This window comes from Struthio camelus, chromosome 3 (assembly GCF_040807025.1).
Source record: "Struthio camelus isolate bStrCam1 chromosome 3, bStrCam1.hap1, whole genome shotgun sequence".
Lineage (NCBI taxonomy): Eukaryota > Metazoa > Chordata > Aves > Struthioniformes > Struthionidae > Struthio > Struthio camelus.
This window is the reverse complement of record NC_090944.1, coordinates 138,128,920-138,150,077: the sequence shown is the minus strand read 5'-3', so window position 1 is coordinate 138,150,077 and position 21,158 is coordinate 138,128,920.

The following is a 21,158-nucleotide window of genomic DNA, read 5'->3' as shown; positions in this document are numbered from 1 at the left end:
CCCTCTCCCACCCTGAAAGACACTCGGAGGCCCCTCGCTCTCCCCGAAAGACACTCGGAGGCCCCTCGCCCTCCCCGAAAGACACTCGGAGGCCCCTCGCCCTCCCCAAAAGACACTCGGAGGCCCCTCGCCCTCCCCGAAAGCCACTCGGAGGCCCCTCGCCCTCCCCAAAAGCCACTCGGAGGCCCCTCGTCCTCCACAAAAGCCACTCGGAGGCCCCTCGCCCTCCCCAAAAGCCACTCGGAGGCCCCTCGCCCTCCCCGAAAGCCACTCGGAGGCCCCTCGCCCTGCCCAAAAGACACTCGAAGGACCCTCGCCCTCCCCGAAAGACACTTGGAGGCCCCTCGCCCACCCCGAAAGCCACTCGGAGGCCCCTCGCCCACCCCGAAAGCCACTCGGAGGCCCCTCGCCCTCCCCGAAAGCCTTTCGGAGGCCCCTCGCCCACCCCGAAAGACACTCGGAGGCCCCTCGCCCTCCCCGAAAGCCACTCGGAGGCCCCTCGCCCTCCCCGAAAGACACTCGGAGGCCCCTCGCCCTCCCCGAAAGACACTCGGAGGCCCCTCACCCTCCCCGAAAGCCACTCGGAGGCCCCTCGCCCTCCCCGAAAGCCACTCGGAGGCCCCTCGCCCTCCCCGAAAGACACTCAGAGGCCCCTCGCCCACCCCGAAAGCCACTCGGAGGACCCTCGCCCTCCCCGAAAGACACTCGGAGGCCCCTCGCCCTCCCCGAAAGACACTCGGAGGCCCCTCGCCCTCCACAAAAGCCACTCGGAGGCCCCTCGCCCTCCCCAAAAGCCACTCGGAGGCCCCTCGCCCTCCCCGAAAGACACTCAGAGGCCCCTCGCCCTCCCCGAAAGCCACTCGGAGGCCCCTCGCCCTCCCAGAAAGGGACTCGGAGGCCTCTAGCCCACCCCAAAACACACTCGGAGGCCCCTCGCCCTCCCCGAAACACACTCGGAGGCCCCTCGCCCACCCCGAAAGACACTCGGAGGCCCCTCGCCCTCCCCGAAACACACTCGGAGGCCCCTCGCCCACCCCGAAAGCCACTCGGAGGACCCTCGCCCTCCCCGAAAGACACTCGGAGGCCCCTCGCCCTCCCCGAAAGACACTCGGAGGCCCCTCGCGCTCCCCAAAAGCCACTCGGAGGACCCTCGCCCTCCCCGAAAGCCACTCGGAGGCCCCTCGCCCTCCCCGAAAGCCACTCCGAGGCCCCTCGCCCACCCCGAAAGCCACTCGGAGGCCCCTCGCCCTCCCCGAAAGCCACTCGGATGCCCCTCGCCCTCCCCGAAAGCCACTCGGAGGCCCCTCGCCCTCCCCGAAAGACACTCGGAGGCCCCTCGCCCTGCCCGAAAGCCACTCGGAGGCCCCTCGCCCTCCCAGAAAGACACTCGGAGGCGCCTCGCCCTCCCCGAAAGACACTCGGAAGCCCCTCGCCCTCCCCGAAAGACATTCGGAGGCGCCTCGCCCTCCCCAAAAGCCACTCGGAGGCCCCTCGCCCTCCCCAAAAGCCACTCCGAGGCCCCTCGTCCTCCCCGAAAGCCACTCGGAGGCCCCTCGCCCTCCCCGAAAGACACTCGGAGGCCCCTCACCCTGCCCGAAAGCCACTCGCAGGCCCCTCGCCCACCCCGAAAGCCACTCGGAGGCCCCGAGCCCTCCCTGAACGCCACTCGGAGGCCCCTCGCCCTCCCCAAAAGCCACTCGGAGGCCCCTCGCCCTCCCCGAAAGCCACTCCGAGGCCCCTCGCCCTCCCCGAAAGACACTCGGAGGCCCCTCGCCCACCCCAAAAGACACTCGGAGGCCCCTCGCCCACCCCGAAAGACACTCGGAGGCCCCTCACCCTCCCCGAAAGACACTCGGAGGCCCCTCGACCTCCCCGAAAGACACTCGGAGGCCCCTCGCCCACCCCGAAAGCCACTCGGAGGCCCCTCGCCCTCCCCGAAAGCCACTCGGAGGCCCCTCGCCCTCCCCGAAAGACACTCGGAGGCCCCTCGCCCTCCCCAAAAGCCACTCGGAGGCCCCTCGCCCTGCCCGAAAGACACTCGGAGGCCCCTCGCCCTCCCCGAACGCCACTCGGAGGCCCCTCGCCCACCCCGGAAGCCACTCGGAGGCCCCTCGCCCAACCCGAAAGACACTCGGAGGCCCCTCGCCCAACCCGAAAGCCACTCGGAGGCCCCTCGCCCTCCCCGAAAGCCACTCGGAGGCCCCTCGCCCTCCCCGGAAGCCACTCGGAGGCCCCTCGCCCACCCCGAAAGACACTCGGAGGCAACTCGACCTATCCGAAAACCACTCGGAGGCAACTCGCCCACCCCGAAAGCCACTCGGAGGCCCCTCGCCCTGACTGAACGCCACTCGGAGGCCCCTCGCCCTCACCAAAAGACACTCGGAGGCCCCTCGCCCTCCCAAAAAGACACTCGGAGGCCCCTCGCCCTCCCCGAAAGTCACTCGGAGGCCCCTCGCCCTCCCAGAAACACACTCGGAGGTCCCTCGCCCTCCCCGAAAGACACTCGGAGGCCCCTCGCCCACCCCGAAAGACACTCGGAGGCCCCTCGCCCTGCCCGAAAGACACTCGGAGGCCCCTCGCCCTGCCCGAAAGACTCTCGGAGGCCCCTCGCCCTCCCCGAAAGACACTCGGAGGCCCCTCGCCCACCCCGAAAGACACTCGGAGGCCCCTCGCCCTGCCCGAAAGACACTCGGAGGCCCCTCGCCCTCCCCGAAAGCCACTCGGAGGCCCCTCGCCCACCCCGAAAGACACTCGGAGGCCCCTCGCCCACCCCGGAAGCCACTCGGAGGCCCCTCGCCCTCCCCGAAAGCCACTCGGAGGCCCCGAGCCCTCCCCGAAAGCCACTCGGAGGCCCCTCGCCCTCCCCGAAAGACACTCGGAGGCCCCTCGCCCTCCCCGAAAAACACTCGGAGGCCCCTCCCACACCCCGAAAGCCACTCCGAGGCCCCTCACCCTCCCCGAAAGCCTCTCGGAGGCCCCTCGCCCTCCCCGAAATCCACTCGGAGGCCCCTCGCCCTCCCCGAAAGACACTCAGGCCCCTCGCCCTGCCCAAAAGCCACTCCGAGGCCCCTCGCCCTGCCCGAAAGCCACTCGGAGGCCCCTCGCCCACCCCGAAACACACTCGGAGGCCCCTCGCCCACCCCGAAAGACACTCGGAGGCCCCTCGCCCTCCCCGAAAGACACTCGGAGGACCCGAGGCCTCACCGAAAGACACTCGGAGGCCCCTCGCCCTCCCCAAAAGCCACTCGGAGGCCCCTCGCCCTCCCCGAAAGACACTCGGAGGCCCCTCGCCCACCCCGGAAGCCACTCGGAGGCCCCTCGCCCTCCCCGAAAGCCACTCGGAGGCCCCTCGCCCACCCCGAAAGACACTCGGAGGCCCCTCGCCCTCCCCAAAAGCCACTCGGAGGCCCCTTGCCCTCCCCGAAAGCCACTCGGAGGCCCCTCGCCCTCCCCGAAAGACACTCGGAGGCCCCTCGCCCACCCCGAAAGCCACTCGGAGGCCCCTCGCCCTCCCCGAAAGCCACTCGGAGGCCCCTCGCCCTCCCCGAAAGCCACTCGGAGGCCCCTCGCCCTCCCCAAAAGACACTCGGAGGCCCCTCGCCCACCCCGAAAGCCACACCGAGGCCCCTCGACCTCCCCGAAAGCCACTAGGAGGCCCCTCGCCCTCCCCGAAAGCCACTCGGAGGCCCCTCGCCCTCCCCGAAACACGCTCGGAGGCCCCTCGCCCACCCCGAAAGCCACTCGGAGGCCCCTCGCCCACCCCGAAAGCCACTCGGAGGCCCCTCCCCCTCCACGAAAGACACTCGGAGGCCCCTCGACGTCCCCGAAAGCCACTCGGAGGCCCCTCGCCCTCCCTGAATGCCACTCGGAGGCCCCTCGCCCTCCCCGAAAGCCACTCGGAGGCCCCTCGCCCTGCCTGAAAGCCACTCGGAGACCCCTCGCCCTCCCCAAAAGACACTCGGAGGCCCCTCGCCCTCCCCGAAAGACACTCAGAGGCCCCTCGCCCTCCCTGAATGCCACTCGGAGGCCCCTCGCCCTCCCCGAAAGCCACTCGGAGGCCCCTCGCCCACCCCGAAAGACACTCGGAGGCCCCTCGCCCTCCCCGAAAAACACTCGGAGGCCCCTCCCCCACCCCGAAACACACTCGGAGGCCCCTCACCCTCCCCGAAAGCCACTCGGAGGCCCCTCGCCCACCCCGAAAGCCACTCGGAGGCCCCTCGCCCTCCACGAAAGACACTCGGAGGCCCCTCGCCCTCCCCGAAAGACACTCGGAGGCCCCTCGCCCTCCACAAAAGCCACTCGGAGGCCCCTCGCCCACCCCGAAAGACACTCGGAGGCCCCTCGCCCTCCCCGAAAGACACTCCGAGGCCCCTCGCCCACCCCGAAAGACACTCGGAGGCCCCTCGCCCTCCCCGAACGCCACTCGGAGGCCCCTCGCCCTCCCCGAAAGACACTCGGAGGCCCCTCGCCCTCCCCAAAAGCCACTCCGAGGCCCCTCGCCCACCCCGGAAGCCACTCGGAGGCCCCTCGCCCTCCCCGAAAGCCACTCGGAGGCCCCTCGCCCTTCCCAAAAGCCACTCGGAGGCCCCTCGCCCACCCCAAAAGCCACTCGGAGGCCCCTTGCCCTCCCCGAAAGCCACTCGGAGGCCCCTCGACCTCCCCGAAAGACACTCGGAGGCCCCTCGACCTGCCCGAAAGACACTCGGAGGCCCCTCGCCCACCCCGAAAGCCACTCGGAGGCCCCTCGCCCTCCCCGAAACACACTCGGAGGCCCCTCGCCCTCCCCGAAAGCCACTCGGAGGCCCCTCGCCCTCCCCGAAAGCCACTCGGAGGCCCCTCGCCCACCCCGAAAGCCACTCGGAGGCCCCTCGCCCTCCCCGAAAGCCTTTCGGAGGCCCCTCGCCCTCCCCGAAAGCCACTCCGAGGCCCCTTGCCCTCCCCAAAAGCCAATCGGAGGCCCCTCGCCCTCCCCGAAAGCCACTCGGAGGCCCCTCGCCCTCACCGAAAGACACTCGGAGGCCCCTCGCCCTCCCCGAAAGACACTCGGAGGCCCCTCGCCCTCCCCAAAAGCCACTCGGAGGCCCCTCGCCCTCACGGAAAGACACTCAGAGGCCCCTCGCCCTCCCCGAAAGCTACTCGGAGGCCCCTCGCCCTCCCCGAAAGCCACTCGGAGGCCTCTCGCCCACCCCAAAACACACTCGGAGGCCCCTCGCCCACCCCGAAACACACTCGGAGGCCCCTCGCCCTCACCGAAAGACACTCGGAGGCCCCTCGCCCACCCCAAAAGCCACTCGGAGGCCCCTCGCCCTCCCCGAAAGACACTCGGAGGCCCCTCGCCCTCCCCGAAAGCCACTCGGAGGCCCCTCGCCCTCCCCGAAAGCCACTCGGAGGCCCCTCGCCCTGCCCGAAAGACACTCGGAGGCCCCTCGACCTGCCCGAAAGACACTCGGAGGCCCCTCGCCCACCCCGAAAGACACTCGGAGGCCCCTCGCCCTCCCCGAAAGCCACTCGGAGGCCCCTCGCCCTCCCAGAAACACACTCGGAGGCCCCTCGCCCACCCCGAAAGACACTCGGAGGCCCCTCGCCCTCCCCGAAAGCCACTCGGAGGCCCCTCGCCCTCCCCGAAAGCCACTCGGAGGCCCCTCGCCCACCCCGAAACAAACTCGGAGGCCCCTCGCCCTCCCCGAAAGCCACTCGGAGGCCCCTCGCCCTCCCCGAAAGCCACTCGGAGGCCCCTCGCCCTCCCCAAAAGACACTCCGAGGCCCCTCGCCCTCCCCGAAAGCCACTCGGAGGCCCCTCGCCCACCCCGAAAGACACTCGGAGGCCCCTCGCCCTCCCCGAAAGCCACTCGGAGGCCCCTCGCCCTCCCCAAAAACCACTCGGAGGCCCCTTGCCCACCCCGAAAGCCACTCGGAGGCCCCTCGCCCTGCCTGAAAGCCACTCGGAGGCCCCTCGCCCTGCCCGAAAGACACTCGGAGGCCCCTCGCCCTCCCCGAAAGACACTCGGAGGCCCCTCGCCCTCCCCGAAAGCCACTCGGAGGCCCCTCTCCCACCCTGAAAGACACTCGGAGGCCCCTCGCCCACCCCGTAAGACACTCGGAGGCCCCTCGCCCTCCCCAAAAGTCACTCCGAGGCCCCTCGCCCTTCCTGAAAGACACTCCGAGGTCCCTCGCCCACCCGGAAAGACACTCGGAGGCCCCTCGCCCTCCCCGAAAGCCACTCGGAGGCCCCTCGCCCTCCCAGAAACACACTCGGAGGCCCCTCGCCCACCCCGAAAGACACTCGGAGGCCCCTCGCCCTCCCCGAAAGCCACTCGGAGGCCCCTCGCCCTCCCCGAAAGCCACTCGGAGGCCCCTCGCCCACCCCGAAACAAACTCGGAGGCCCCTCGCCCTCCCCGAAAGCCACTCGGAGGCCCCTCGCCCTCCCCGAAAGCCACTCGGAGGCCCCTCGCCCTCCACGAAAGACACTCCGAGGCCCCGAGCCCTCCCCGAAAGCCACTCGGAGGCCCCTCGCCCACCCCGAAAGACACTCGGAGGCCCCTCGCCCTCCCCGAAAGCCACTCGGAGGCCCCTCGCCCTCCCAGAAACACACTCGGAGGCCCCTCGCCCTCCCCGAAAGACACTCCGAGGCCCCTCGCCCACCCCGAAAGACACTCGGAGGCCCCTCGCCCTCCCCGAACGCCACTCGGAGGCCCCTCGCCCTCCCCGAAAGACACTCGGAGGCCCCTCGCCCTCCCCAAAAGCCACTCCGAGGCCCCTCGCCCACCCCGGAAGCCACTCGGAGGCCCCTCGCCCTCCCCGAAAGCCACTCGGAGGCCCCTCGCCCTTCCCAAAAGCCACTCGGAGGCCCCTCGCCCACCCCAAAAGCCACTCGGAGGCCCCTTGCCCTCCCCGAAAGCCACTCGGAGGCCCCTCGACCTCCCCGAAAGACACTCGGAGGCCCCTCGACCTGCCCGAAAGACACTCGGAGGCCCCTCGCCCACCCCGAAAGCCACTCGGAGGCCCCTCGCCCTCCCCGAAACACACTCGGAGGCCCCTCGCCCTCCCCGAAAGCCACTCGGAGGCCCCTCGCCCTCCCCGAAAGCCACTCGGAGGCCCCTCGCCCACCCCGAAAGCCACTCGGAGGCCCCTCGCCCTCCCCGAAAGCCTTTCGGAGGCCCCTCGCCCTCCCCGAAAGCCACTCCGAGGCCCCTTGCCCTCCCCAAAAGCCAATCGGAGGCCCCTCGCCCTCCCCGAAAGCCACTCGGAGGCCCCTCGCCCTCACCGAAAGACACTCGGAGGCCCCTCGCCCTCCCCGAAAGACACTCGGAGGCCCCTCGCCCTCCCCAAAAGCCACTCGGAGGCCCCTCGCCCTCACGGAAAGACACTCAGAGGCCCCTCGCCCTCCCCGAAAGCTACTCGGAGGCCCCTCGCCCTCCCCGAAAGCCACTCGGAGGCCTCTCGCCCACCCCAAAACACACTCGGAGGCCCCTCGCCCACCCCGAAACACACTCGGAGGCCCCTCGCCCTCACCGAAAGACACTCGGAGGCCCCTCGCCCACCCCAAAAGCCACTCGGAGGCCCCTCGCCCTCCCCGAAAGACACTCGGAGGCCCCTCGCCCTCCCCGAAAGCCACTCGGAGGCCCCTCGCCCTCCCCGAAAGCCACTCGGAGGCCCCTCGCCCTGCCCGAAAGACACTCGGAGGCCCCTCGACCTGCCCGAAAGACACTCGGAGGCCCCTCGCCCACCCCGAAAGACACTCGGAGGCCCCTCGCCCTCCCCGAAAGCCACTCGGAGGCCCCTCGCCCTCCCAGAAACACACTCGGAGGCCCCTCGCCCACCCCGAAAGACACTCGGAGGCCCCTCGCCCTCCCCGAAAGCCACTCGGAGGCCCCTCGCCCTCCCCGAAAGCCACTCGGAGGCCCCTCGCCCACCCCGAAACAAACTCGGAGGCCCCTCGCCCTCCCCGAAAGCCACTCGGAGGCCCCTCGCCCTCCCCGAAAGCCACTCGGAGGCCCCTCGCCCTCCCCAAAAGACACTCCGAGGCCCCTCGCCCTCCCCGAAAGCCACTCGGAGGCCCCTCGCCCACCCCGAAAGACACTCGGAGGCCCCTCGCCCTCCCCGAAAGCCACTCGGAGGCCCCTCGCCCTCCCCAAAAACCACTCGGAGGCCCCTTGCCCACCCCGAAAGCCACTCGGAGGCCCCTCGCCCTGCCTGAAAGCCACTCGGAGGCCCCTCGCCCTGCCCGAAAGACACTCGGAGGCCCCTCGCCCTCCCCGAAAGACACTCGGAGGCCCCTCGCCCTCCCCGAAAGCCACTCGGAGGCCCCTCTCCCACCCTGAAAGACACTCGGAGGCCCCTCGCCCACCCCGTAAGACACTCGGAGGCCCCTCGCCCTCCCCAAAAGTCACTCCGAGGCCCCTCGCCCTTCCTGAAAGACACTCCGAGGTCCCTCGCCCACCCGGAAAGACACTCGGAGGCCCCTCGCCCTCCCCGAAAGCCACTCGGAGGCCCCTCGCCCTCCCAGAAACACACTCGGAGGCCCCTCGCCCACCCCGAAAGACACTCGGAGGCCCCTCGCCCTCCCCGAAAGCCACTCGGAGGCCCCTCGCCCTCCCCGAAAGCCACTCGGAGGCCCCTCGCCCACCCCGAAACAAACTCGGAGGCCCCTCGCCCTCCCCGAAAGCCACTCGGAGGCCCCTCGCCCTCCCCGAAAGCCACTCGGAGGCCCCTCGCCCTCCACGAAAGACACTCCGAGGCCCCGAGCCCTCCCCGAAAGCCACTCGGAGGCCCCTCGCCCACCCCGAAAGACACTCGGAGGCCCCTCGCCCTCCCCGAAAGCCACTCGGAGGCCCCTCGCCCTCCCAGAAACACACTCGGAGGCCCCTCGCCCTCCCCGAAAGACACTCCGAGGCCCCTCGCCCTCACCGAAAGCCACTCGGAGGCCGCTCGCCCTCCCTGAACGCCACTCCGAGACCCCCGCCCTCCCCGAAAGCCACTCGGAGGCCCCTCGCCCTCCCCGAAAGCCACTCGGAGGCCCCTCGCCCTCCCCAAAAGCCACTCGGAGGCCCCTCGACCTCCCCGAAAGACACTCGGAGGCCCCTCGCCCTCCCCAAAAGACACTCGGAGGCCCCTGGCCCTCCCCGGAAGACACTCCGAGGCCCCTCGCCCTCCCCGAAAGACACTCCGAGGCCCCTTGCCCTCCCTGAATGCCACTCGGAGGCCCCTCGCCCACCCCGAAAGACACTCAGAGGCCCCTCGCCCTCCCCAAAAGACACTCCAAGGCCCCTCGCCCTCCCCGAAAGACACTCGGAGGCCTCTCGCCCACCGCGAAACACACTCGGAGGCCCCTCGCCCTCCCCGAAACACACTCGGAGGCCCCTCACCCTCCCCGAAAGCCACTCCGAGGCCCCTCGCCCTCCCCGAAAGACACTCGGAGGCCCCTCGCCCTCCCCGAAAGCCACTCGGAGGCCCCTCGCCCACCCCGAAAGACACTCGGAGGCCCCTCGCCCTCCCCGAAACACACTCGGAGGCCCCTCGCCCTCCCCAAAAGACACTCGGAGGCCCCTCGCCCTCCCCGAAAGACACTTGGAGGCCCCTCGCCCACCCCGAAAGCCACTCCGAGGACCCTCGCCCACCCCGAAAGCCACTCGGAGGCCCCTCGCCCACCCCAAAAGCCACTCGGAGGCCCCTCGCCCTCCCCGAAAGACACTCGGAGGCCCCTCGCCCTCCCTGAATGCCACTCGGAGGCCCCTCGCCCTCCCCGAAAGACACTCGGAGGCCCCTCGCCCTCCCCAAAAGCCACTCGGAGGCCCCTCGCCCTCCCCAAAAGACACTCGGAGGCCCCTCGCCCTCCCCGAAACACACTCGGAGGCCCCTCGCCCTCCCCAAAAGCCACTCGGAGGCCCCTTGCCCACCCCGAAAGCCACTCGGAGGCCCCTCGCCCTGCCTGAAAGCCACTCGGAGGCCCCTCGCCCACCCCGAAAGACACTCGGAGGCCCCTCGCCCACCCCGAAAGACACTCAGAGGCCCCTCGCCCTCCCCGAAAGCCACTCCGAGGCCCCTCGCCCTCCCTGAATGCCACTCGGAGGCCCCTCGCCCTCCACAAAAGCCACTCGGAGGCCCCTTGCCCACCCCGAAACACACTCGGAGGCCCCTCGCCCTCCCCGAAAGCCATTCGGAGGCCCCTCGCCCTCCACAAAAGCCACTCGGAGGCCCCTCGCCCTCCCCGAAAGACACTCGGAGGCCCCTCGCCCTCCCCGAAAGCCACTCGGAGGCCCCTTGCCCACCCCGAAAGACACTCGGAGGCCCCTCGCCCTCCCCGAAAGCCACTCGGAGGCCCCTCGCCCTCCCCGAAACACACTCGGAGGCCCCTCGCCCACCCCGAAAGACACTCGGAGGCCCCTCGCCCTCCCCGAAACACACTCGGAGGCCCCTCGCCCTCCCCAAAAGCCTTTCGGAGGCCCCTCGCCCTCCCCGAAAGCCACTCGGAGGCCCCTCGCCCTCCCCGAAAGCCACTCGGAGGCCCCTCGCCCTCCCCGAAAGCCACTCGGAGGCCCCTCGCCCTCCCCGAAAGCCACTCGGAGGCCCCTCGCCCACCCCGAAAGACACTCGGAGGCCCCTCGCCCACCCCGAAAGACACTCGGAGGCCCCTCGCCCTCCCCGAAAGACACTCGGAGGCCCCTCGCCCTCCCCGAACGCCACTCGGAGGCCCCTCGCCCTCCCCGGAAGCCACTCGGAGGCCCCTCGCCCTCCCCGAAAGACACTCGGAAGCCCCTCGCCCTCACCGAAAGCCAATCGGAGGCCCCTCGCCCTCCCCAAAAGCCACTCGGAGGCCCCTCGCCCTCCCCGAAAGACACTCGGAGGCCCCTCGCCCACCCCGAAAGCCACTCGGAGGCCCCTCGCCCTCCCCGAAAGACACTTGGAGGCCCCTCGCCCTCCCCGAAAGCCACTCGGAGGCCCCTCGGCCTGCCTGAAAGCCACTCGGAGGCCGCTCGCCCTCCCTGAACGCCACTCCGAGACCCCCGCCCTCCCCGAAAGCCACTCGGAGGCCCCTCGCCCTCCCCGAAAGCCACTCGGAGGCCCCTCGCCCTCCCCAAAAGACACTCGGAGGCCCCTTGCCCTGCCCAAAAGCCACTCGGAGGCCCCTCGCCCTCCCCAAAAGCCACTCGGAGGCACCTCGACCTCCCCGAAAGACACTCGGAGGCCCCTCGCCCTCCCCGAAAGCCACTGGGAGGCCCCTCGCCCTGCCCGAAAGCCACTCGGAGGCCCCTCACCCTCCCCGAAAGCCACTCGGAGGCCCCTCGCCCTCCCCGAAAGCCACTCGGAGGCCCCTCGCCCTCCCCGAAAGACACTCGGAGGCCTCTCGCCCACCCCGAAACACACTCGGAGGCCCCTCGCCCTCCCCGAAACACACTCGGAGGCCCCTCGCCCTCCCCGAAAGCCACTCCGAGGCCCCTCGCCCTCCCCAAAAGCCACTCGGAGGCCCCTCGCCCTCCCCAAAAGACACTCCGAGGCCCCTCGCCCTCCCCGAAAGACACTCGGAGGCCCCTCGCCCTCCCCGAAAGCCACTCGGAGGCCCCTCGCCCTCCCCGAAAGACACTTGGAAGCCCCTCGCCCTCCCCGAAAGACACTCCGAGGCCCCTCGCCCTCCCCGAAAGACACTCGGAGGCCCCTCGCCCTCCCTGAACGCCACTCCGAGACCCCCGCCCTCCCCGAAAGCCACTCGGAGGCCCCTCGCCCACCCCGAAACAAACTCGGAGGCCCCTCGCGCTCCCCGAAAGCCACTCGGAGGCCCCTCGCCCTCCCCGAAACACACTCGGAGGCCCCTCGCCCTCCACGAAAGACACTCCGAGGCCCCTCGCCCTCCCCGAAAGACACTCGGAGGCCCCTCGCCCTCCCCGAAAGCCACTCGGAGGCCCCTCGCCCTCCCCGAAAGACACTCGGAGGCCCCTCGCCCTGCCCGAAACACACTCGGAGGCCCCTCGCCCTCCCCAAAAACCACTCGGAGGCCCCTTGCCCTTCCTGAAAGACACTCGGAGGTCCCTCGCCCTCCCCGAAAGACACTCGGAGGCCCCTCGCCCTCCCCGAAAGACACTCGGAGGCCCCTCGCCCACCCCGAAAGACACTCGGAGGCCCCTCGCCCTCCCCGAAAGCCACTCCGAGGCCCCTCGCCCTCCACGAAAGACACTCCGAGGCCCCTCGCCCTCCCCGGAAGACACTCGGAGGCCCCTCGCCCTCCCCGAAAGCCACTCGGAGGCCCCTCGCCCTCCCCGAAAGCCACTCCGAGGCACCTCGCCCTCCCCGAAAGCCACTCGGAGGCCCCGAGCCCTCCCTGAACGCCACTCGGAGGCCCCTCGCCCTCCCCAAAAGCCAATCGGAGGCCCCTCGCCCTCCCTGAAAGACACTTGGAGGCCCCTCGCCCTCCCCGAAAGCCACTCCGAGGCCCCTCGCCCTCCCCGAAAGCCACTCGGAGGCCGCTCGCCCTCCCTGAACGCCACTCCGAGACCCCCGCCCTCCCCGAAAGCCACTCGGAGGCACCTCGACCTCCCCGAAAGACACTCGGAGGCCCCTCGCCCTCCCCAAAAGACACTCCGAGGCCCCTCGCCCACCCCGAAAGACACTCGGAGGCCCCTCGCCCACCCCGAAAGCCACTCGGAGGCCCCTCGCCCTCCCCGAAAGCCACTCCGAGGCCCCTCGTCCTCCCCGAAAGACACTCGGAGGCCTCTGGCCCACCCCGAAACACACTCGGAGGCCCCTCGCCCTCCCCGAAACACACTCGGAGGCCCCTCGCCCTCCCCGAAAGCCACTCCGAGGCCCCTCGCCCTCCCCAAAAGCCACTCGGAGGCCCCTCGCCCTCCCCAAAAGACACTCCGAGGCCCCTCGCCCTCCCCGAAAGACACTCGGAGGCCCCTCGCCCTCCCCGAAAGCCACTCGGAGGCCCCTCGCCCTCCCCCAAAGACACTCGGAGGCCCCTCGCCCTCCCCGAAAGACACTCCGAGGCCCCTCGCCCTCCCCGAAAGACACTCGGAGGCCCCTCGCCCTCCCTGAACGCCACTCCGAGACCCCCGCCCTCCCCGAAAGCCACTCGGAGGCCCCTCGCCCTCCACGAAAGACACTCGGAGGCCTCTCGCCCACCCCGAAACACACTCGGAGGCCCCTCGCCCTCCCCGAAACACACTCGGAGGCCCCTCGCCCTCCCCGAAAGCCACTCCGAGGCCCCTCGCCCTCCCCAAAAGCCACTCGGAGGCCCCTCGCCCTCCCCAAAAGACACTCCGAGGCCCCTCGCCCTCCCCGAAAGACACTCGGAGGCCCCTCGCCCTCCCCGAAAGCCACTCGGAGGCCCCTCGCCCTCCCCGAAAGACACTTGGAAGCCCCTCGCCCTCCCCGAAAGACACTCCGAGGCCCCTCGCCCTCCCCGAAAGACACTCGGAGGCCCCTCGCCCTCCCTGAACGCCACTCCGAGACCCCCGCCCTCCCCGAAAGCCACTCGGAGGCCCCTCGCCCACCCCGAAACAAACTCGGAGGCCCCTCGCCCTCCCCGAAAGCCACTCGGAGGCCCCTCGCCCTCCCCGAAACACACTCGGAGGCCCCTCGCCCTCCACGAAAGACACTCCGAGGCCCCTCGCCCTCCCCGAAAGACACTCGGAGGCCCCTCGCCCTCCCCGAAAGCCACTCGGAGGCCCCTCGCCCTCCCCGAAAGACACTCGGAGGCCCCTCGCCCTGCCCGAAACACACTCGGAGGCCCCTCGCCCTCCCCAAAAACCACTCGGAGGCCCCTTGCCCACCCTGAAAGACACTCGGAGGTCCCTCGCCCTCCCCGAAAGACACTCGGAGGCCCCTCGCCCACCCCGAAAGACACTCGGAGGCCCCTCGCCCACCCCGAAAGACACTCGGAGGCCCCTCGCCCTCCCCGAAAGCCACTCCGAGGCCCCTCGCCCTCCACGAAAGACACTCCGAGACCCCTCGCCCTCCCCGGAAGACACTCGGAGGCCCCTCGCCCTCCCCGAAAGCCACTCGGAGGCCCCTCGCCCTCCCCGAAAGCCACTCCGAGGCACCTCGCCCTCCCCGAAAGCCACTCGGAGGCCCCGAGCCCTCCCTGAACGCCACTCGGAGGCCCCTCGCCCTCCCCAAAAGCCACTCGGAGGCCCCTCGCCCTCCCTGAAAGACACTTGGAGGCCCCTCGCCCTCCCCGAAAGCCACTCCGAGGCCCCTCGCCCTCCCCGAAAGCCACTCGGAGGCCGCTCGCCCTCCCTGAACGCCACTCCGAGACCCCCGCCCTCCCCGAAAGCCACTCGGAGGCACCTCGACCTCCCCGAAAGACACTCGGAGGCCCCTCGCCCTCCCCAAAAGACACTCCGAGGCCCCTCGCCCACCCCGAAAGACACTCGGAGGCCCCTCGCCCTCCCCGAAAGACACTCAGAGGCCCCTCGCCCTCCCCGAAAGCCACTCGGAGGCCCCTCGCCCTCCCCGAAAGACACTCGGAGGCCTCTCGCCCACCCCGAAACACACTCGGAGGCCCCTCGCCCTCCCCGAAAGACACTCGGAGGCCCCTCGCCCTCCCCGAAAGCCACTCCGAGGCCCCTCGCCCTCCCCAAAAGCCACTCGGAGGCCCCTCGCCCTCCCCAAAAGACACTCCGAGGCCCCTCGCCCTCCCCGAAAGACACTCGGAGGCCCCTCGCCCTCCCCGAAAGCCACTCGGAGGCCCCTCGCCCTCCCCCAAAGACACTCGGAGGCCCCTCGCCCTCCCCGAAAGACACTCCGAGGCCCCTCGCCCTCCCCGAAAGACACTCGGAGGCCCCTCGCCCTCCCTGAACGCCACTCCGAGACCCCCGCCATCCCCGAAAGCCACTCGGAGGCCCCTCGCCCACCCCGAAACAAACTCGGAGGCCCCTCGCCCTCCCCGAAAGCCACTCGGAGGCCCCTCGCCCTCCCCGAAAGCCACTCGGAGGCCCCTCGCCCTCCACGAAAGCCACTCCGAGGCCCCTCGCCCTCCCCGAAAGACACTCGGAGGCCCCTCGCCCTCCCCGAAAGCCACTCGGAGGCCCCTCGCCCTCCCCGAAAGACACTCGGAGGCCCCTCGCCCTGCCCGAAACACACTCGGAGGCCCCTCGCCCTCCCCAAAAACCACTCGGAGGCCCCTTGCCCACCCCGAAAGCCACTCGGAGGCCCCTCGCCCTGCCTGAAAGCCACTCGGAGGCCCCTCGCCCACCCCGAAAGACACTCGGAGGCCCCTCGCCCACCCCGAAAGACACTCGGAGGCCCCTCGCCCTCCCCGAAAGCCACTCCGAGGCCCCTCGCCCTCCCTGAATGCCACTCGGAGGCCCCTCGCCCTCCCCGGAAGACACTCGGAGGCCCCTCGCCCTCCCCGAAAGCCACGCGGAGGCCCCTCGCCCTCCCCGAAAGCCACTCCGAGGCACCTCGCCCTCCCCGAAAGCCACTCGGAGGCCCCGAGCCCTCCCTGAACGCCACTCGGAGGCCCCTCGCCCTCCCCAAAAGCCACTCGGAGGCCCCTCGCCCTCCCCGAAAGACACTTGGAGGCCCCTCGCCCTCCCCGAAAGCCACTCCGAGGCCCCTCGCCCACCCCGAAAGCCACTCGGAGGCCCCTCGCCCTCCCTGAACGCCACTCCGAGACCCCCGCCCTCCCCGAAAGCCACTCGGAGGCCCCTCGCCCTCCCCGAAAGCCACTCGGAGGCCCCTCGCCCTCCCCAAAAGCCACTCGGAGGCCCCTCGCCCTCCCCAAAAGACACTCGGAGGCCTCTCGCCCTCCCCGAAAGACACTCGGAGGCACCTCGACCTCCCCGAAAGACATTCGGAGGCCCCTCGCCCTCCCCGAACGCCACTCGGAGGCCCCTCGCCCACCCCGAAAGCCACTCGGAGGCCCCTCGCCCTCCCCGAAAGACACTCGGAGGCCCCTCGCCCACCCTGAAAGCCACTCGGAGGCCCCTCGCCCTCCCCGAAAGACACTCAGAGGCCCCTCGCCCTCCCCGAAAGACACTCGGAGGACCCTCGCCCTCCCCGAAAGACACTCGGAGGCCTCTCGCCCACCGCGAAACACACTCGGAGGCCCCTCGCCCTCCCCGAAACACACTCGGAGGCCCCTCGCCCTCCCCGAAAGCCACTCGGAGGCCCCTCGCCCTCCCCAAAAGACACTCCGAGGCCCCTCGCCCTCCCCGAAAGCCACTCCGAGGCCCCTCGCCCACCCCGAAAGACACTCGGAGGCCCCTCGCCCTCCCCGAAACACACTCGGAGGCCCCTCGCCCTCCCCGAAAGCCACTCGGAGGCCCCTCGCCCTCCCCGAAAGACACTTGGAGGCCCCTCGCCCACCCCGAAAGCCACTCCGAGGACCCTCGCCCTCCCCGAAAGCCACTCGGAGGCCCCTCGCCCACCCCGAAAGCCACTCGGAGGCCCCTCGCCCTCCCCGAAACACACTCGGAGGCCCCTCGCCCTCCCCAAAAGACACTCGGAGGCCCCTCGCCCTCCCCGAAAGACACTCGGAGGCCCCTCGCCCTCACCAAAAGCCACTCGGAGGCCCCTCGCCCTCCCCGAAAGACACTCGGAGGCCCCTCGCCCTCCCCGAAACACACTCGGAGGCCCCTCGCCCTCCCCAAAAGCCACTCGGAGGCCCCTTGCCCACCCCGAAAGCCACTCGGAGGCCCCTCGCCCTGCCTGAAAGCCACTCGGAGGCCCCTCGCCAACCCCGAAAGACACTCGGAGGCCCCTCGCCCACCCCGAAAGACACTCGGAGGCCCCTCGCCCTCCCCGAAAGCCACTCCGAGGCCCCTCGCCCTCCCTGAATGCCACTCGGAGGCCCCTCGCCCTCCACAAAAGCCACTCGGAGGCCCCTTGCCCACCCCGAAAGCCACTCGGAGGCCCCTCGCCCTCCCCGAAAGCCACTCGGAGGCCCCTCGCCCTGCCTGAAAGCCACTCGGAGGCCCCTCGCCCACCCCAAAAGCCACTCGGAGGCCCCTCGCCCTCCCCGAAAGACACTCGGAGGCCCCTTGCCCACCCCGAAAGCCACTCGGAGGCCCCTCGCCCTCCCCGAAAGCCACTCGGAGGCCCCTCGCCCTCCCCGAAACACACTCGGAGGCCCCTGGCCCACCCCGAAAGCCACTCGGAGGCCCCTCGCCCTCCCCGAAACACAATCGGAGGCCCCTCGCCCTCCCCAAAAGCCTTTCGGAGGCCCCTCGCCCTCCCCGAAAGCCACTCGGAGGCCCCTCGCCCTCCCCGAAAGACACTCCGAGGCCCCTCGCCCTCCCCGAAAGACACTCGGAGGCCCCTCGCCCACCCCGAAAGCCACTCGGAGGCCCCTCGCCCACCCCGAAAGACACTCGGAGGCCCCTCGCCCTCCCCGAAAGCCACTCGGAGGCCCCTCGCCCTCCCCGAACGCCACTCGGAGGCCCCTCGCCCACCCCGGAAGCCACTCGGAGGCCCCTCGCCCTCCCCGAAAGACACTCGGAAGCCCCTCGCCCTCCCCAAAAGACACTCGGAGGCCCCTCGCCCTCCCCGAAAGCCACTCGGAGGCCCCTCGCCCTCCCCGAAAGCCACTCGGAGGCCCCTCGCCCTCCCCGAAAGCCACTCGGAGGCCCCTCGCCCTCCCCGAAAGACACTTGGAGGCCCCTCGCCCTCCCCGAAAGCCACTCGGAGGCCCCTCGCCCTGCCTGAAAGCCACTCGGAGGCCGCTCGCCCTCCCTGAACGCCACTCCGAGACCCCCGCCCTCCCCGAAAGCCACTCGGAGGCCCCTCGCCCTCCCCGAAAGCCACTCGGAGGCCCCTCGCCCTCCCCAAAAGACACTCGGAGGCCCCTTGCCCTGCCCAAAAGCCACTCGGAGGCCCCTCGCCCTCCCCAAAAGCCACTCGGAGGCCCCTCGCCCTCCCCGAAAGACACTCGGAGGCCCCTCGCCCACCCCGAAAGACACTCGGAGGCACCTCGCCCTCCCCGAAAGGCACTCGGAGGCCCCTCGCCCTGCCCGAAAGCCACTCGGAGGCCCCTCGCCCTCCCCGAAAGACACTCGGAGGCCCCTCGCCCTCCCCGAAAGCCACTCGGAGGCCCCTCGCCCTCCCCGAAAGACACTCGGAGGCACCTCGCCCTCCCCGAAACACATTCGGAGGCCCCTCGCCCTGCCCGAAAGCCACTCGGAGGCCCCTCGCCCTCCCCGAAAGACACTCGGAAGCCCCTCGCCCTCCCCGAAAGACACTCGGAGGCCCCTCGCCCTCCCCGAAAGCCACTCGGAGGCCCCTCGCCCTCCCCGAAAGACACTTGGAGGCCCCTCGCCCTCCCCGAAAGACACTCGGAGGCCCCTCGCCCTCCCCGAAAGACACTCGGAGGCCCCTCGCCCTCCCTGAACGCCACTCCGAGACCCCCGCCCTCCCCGAAAGACACTCGGAGGCCCCTCGCCCTCCCCGAAAGCCACTCGGAGGCCCCTCACCCTCCCCAAAAGACACTCGGAGGCCCCTTGCCCTGCCCAAAAGCCACTCGGAGGCCCCTCGCCCTCCCCAAAAGCCACTCGGAGGCACCTCGACCTCCCCGAAAGACATTCGGAGGCCCCTCGCCCTCCCCGAAAGACACTCGGAGGCCCCTCGCCCACCCCGAAAGCCACTCGGAGGCACCTCGCCCACCCCGAAAGACACTCGGAGGCCCCTCGCCCACCCCAAAAGCCACTCGGAGGCCCCTCGCCCTCCCCGAAAGACACTCAGAGGCCCCTCGCCCTCCCCGAAAGCCACTCGGAGGCCCCTCGCCCTCCCCGAAAGACACTCGGAGGCCTCTCGCCCACCCCGAAACACACTCGGAGGCCCCTCGCCCTCCCCGAAACACACTCGGAGGCCCCTCGCCCTCCCCGAAAGCCACTCCGAGGCCCCTCGCCCTCCCCGAAAGACACTCGGAGGCCCCTCGCCCTCCCCGAAAGACACTCGGAGGCCCCTCGCCCTGCCCGAAACACACTCGGAGGCCCCTCGCCCTCCCCGAAAGACACTTGGAGGCCCCTCGCCCACCCCGAAAGCCACTCCGAGGACCCTCGCCCTCCCCGAAAGCCACTCGGAGGCCCCTCGCCCTCCCCGGAAGACACTCGGAGGCCCCTCGCCCACCCCGAAAGACACTCGGAGGCCCCTCACCCACCCCGAAAGCCACTCGGAGGCCCCTCGACCTCCCCGAAAGACACTCGGAGGCCCCTCGCCCACCCTGAAAGCCACTCGGAGGCCCCTCGCCCTCCCCGAAAGCCACTTGGAGGCCCCTCGCCCACCCCGAAAGCCACTCCGAGGCCCCTCGCCCTCCACGAAAGACACTCGGAGGCCCCTCGCCCTCACCGAAAGACACTCGGAGGCCCCTCGCCCTCCCGAAAGCCACTCGGAGGCCCCTCGCCCTCCCCGAAACACACTCGGAGGCCCCTCGCCCTCCCCGAAAGCCACTCCGAGGCCCCTCGCCCTCCCGAAAGCCACTCGGAGGCCCCTCGCCCTCCCCGAAAGACACTCGGAGGCCCCTCGCCCTCCCCAAAAGCCACTCGGAGGCCCCTCGCCCTCCCCGAAAGACACTCGGAGGCCCCTCGCCCACCCCGAAAGCCACTCGGAGGCCCCTCGACCTCCCCGAAAGACACTCGGAGGCCCCTCGCCCACCCCGAAAGCCACTCCGAGGCCCCTCGCCCTCCCCGAAAGCCACTCGGAGGCCCCTCGCCCTCCCCGAAAGCCACTCGGAGGCCCCTCGCCCTCCCAGAAACACACTCGGAGGCCCCTCGCCCACCCCGAAAGACACTCGGAGGCCCCTCGCCCACCCCGAAAGACACTCGGAGGCACCTCGCCCTCCCCGAAAGCCACTCGGAGGCCCCTCGTCCTCCCCGAAAGCCACTCGGAGGCCCCTCGCCCTCCCCGAAAGCCACTCGGAGGCCCCTCGCCCTCCTGGAAAGACACTCGGAGGCCCCTCGCCCTCCCCGAAAGACACTCGGAGGCCCCTCGCCCACCCCGAAAGACACTCGGAGGCCCCTCGCCCACCCCGAAAGACACTCGGAGGCACCTCGCCCTCCCCAAAAGACACTCGGAGGCCCCTTGCCCTGCCCAAAAGCCACTCGGAGGCCCCTCGCCCTCCCCAAAAGCCACTCGGAGGCACCTCGACCTCCACGAAAGACATTCGGAGGCCCCTCGCCATCCCCAAAAGACACTCCGAGGCCCCTCGCCCACCCCGAAAGCCACTCGGAGGCCCCTCGCCCACCCCGAAAGACACTCGGAGGCCCCTCGCCCACCCCGAAAGACACTCGGAGGCCCCTCGCCCTCCCCGAAAGACACTCAGAGGCCCCTCGCCCTCCCCGAAAGCCACTCGGAGGCCCCTCGCCCTCCCCGAAAGACACTCGGAGGCCTCTCGCCCACCCCGAAACACACTCGGAGGCCCCTCGCCCTCCCCGAAACACACTCGGAGGCCCCTCGCCCTCCCCGAAAGCCACTCCGAGGCCCCTCGCCCTCCCCGAAAGCCACTCGGAGGCCCCTCGCCCTCCCCGAAAGCCACTCGGAGGCCCCTCGCCCTCCCCGAAAGACACTCGGAGGCCCCTCGCCCACCCTGAAAGACACTCGGAGGTCCCTCGCCCTCCCCGAAAGACACTCGGAGGCCCCTCGCCCTCCCCGAAAGACACTCGGAGGCCCCTCGCCCTCCCCAAAAGCCACTCGGAGGCCCCTCGCCCTCCCCGAAAGCCACTCGGAGGCCCCTCGCCCACCCCGAAAGACACTCGGAGGCCCCTCGCCCACCCCGAAAGCCACTCGGAGGCCCCTCGCCCTCCCCGAAAGCCACTCGGAGGCCCCTCGCCCTCCCCGAAAGACACTCGGAGGCCCCTCGCCCTCCCCGAAAGCCACTCGGAGGCCCCTCGCCCTCCTGGAAAGACACTCCGAGGCCCCTCGCCCTGCCCGAAAGACACTCGGAGGCCCCTCGCCCACCCCGAAAGACACTCGGAGGCCCCTCGCCCTCCCCGGAAGACACTCGGAGGCACCTCGCCCACCCCGAAAGACACTCGGAGGCCCCTCGCCCTCCCCGAAAGCCACCCGGAGGCCCCTCGTCCTCTCCGAAAGACACTCGGAGGCCCCTCGCCCACCCCGAAAGACACTCGGAGGCCCCTCGCCCTCCCCGAAAGCCACTCGGAGGCCCCTCGCCCTCCCCGAAAGCCACTCGGAGGCCCCTCGCCCTCCCCGAAAGACACTCGGAGGC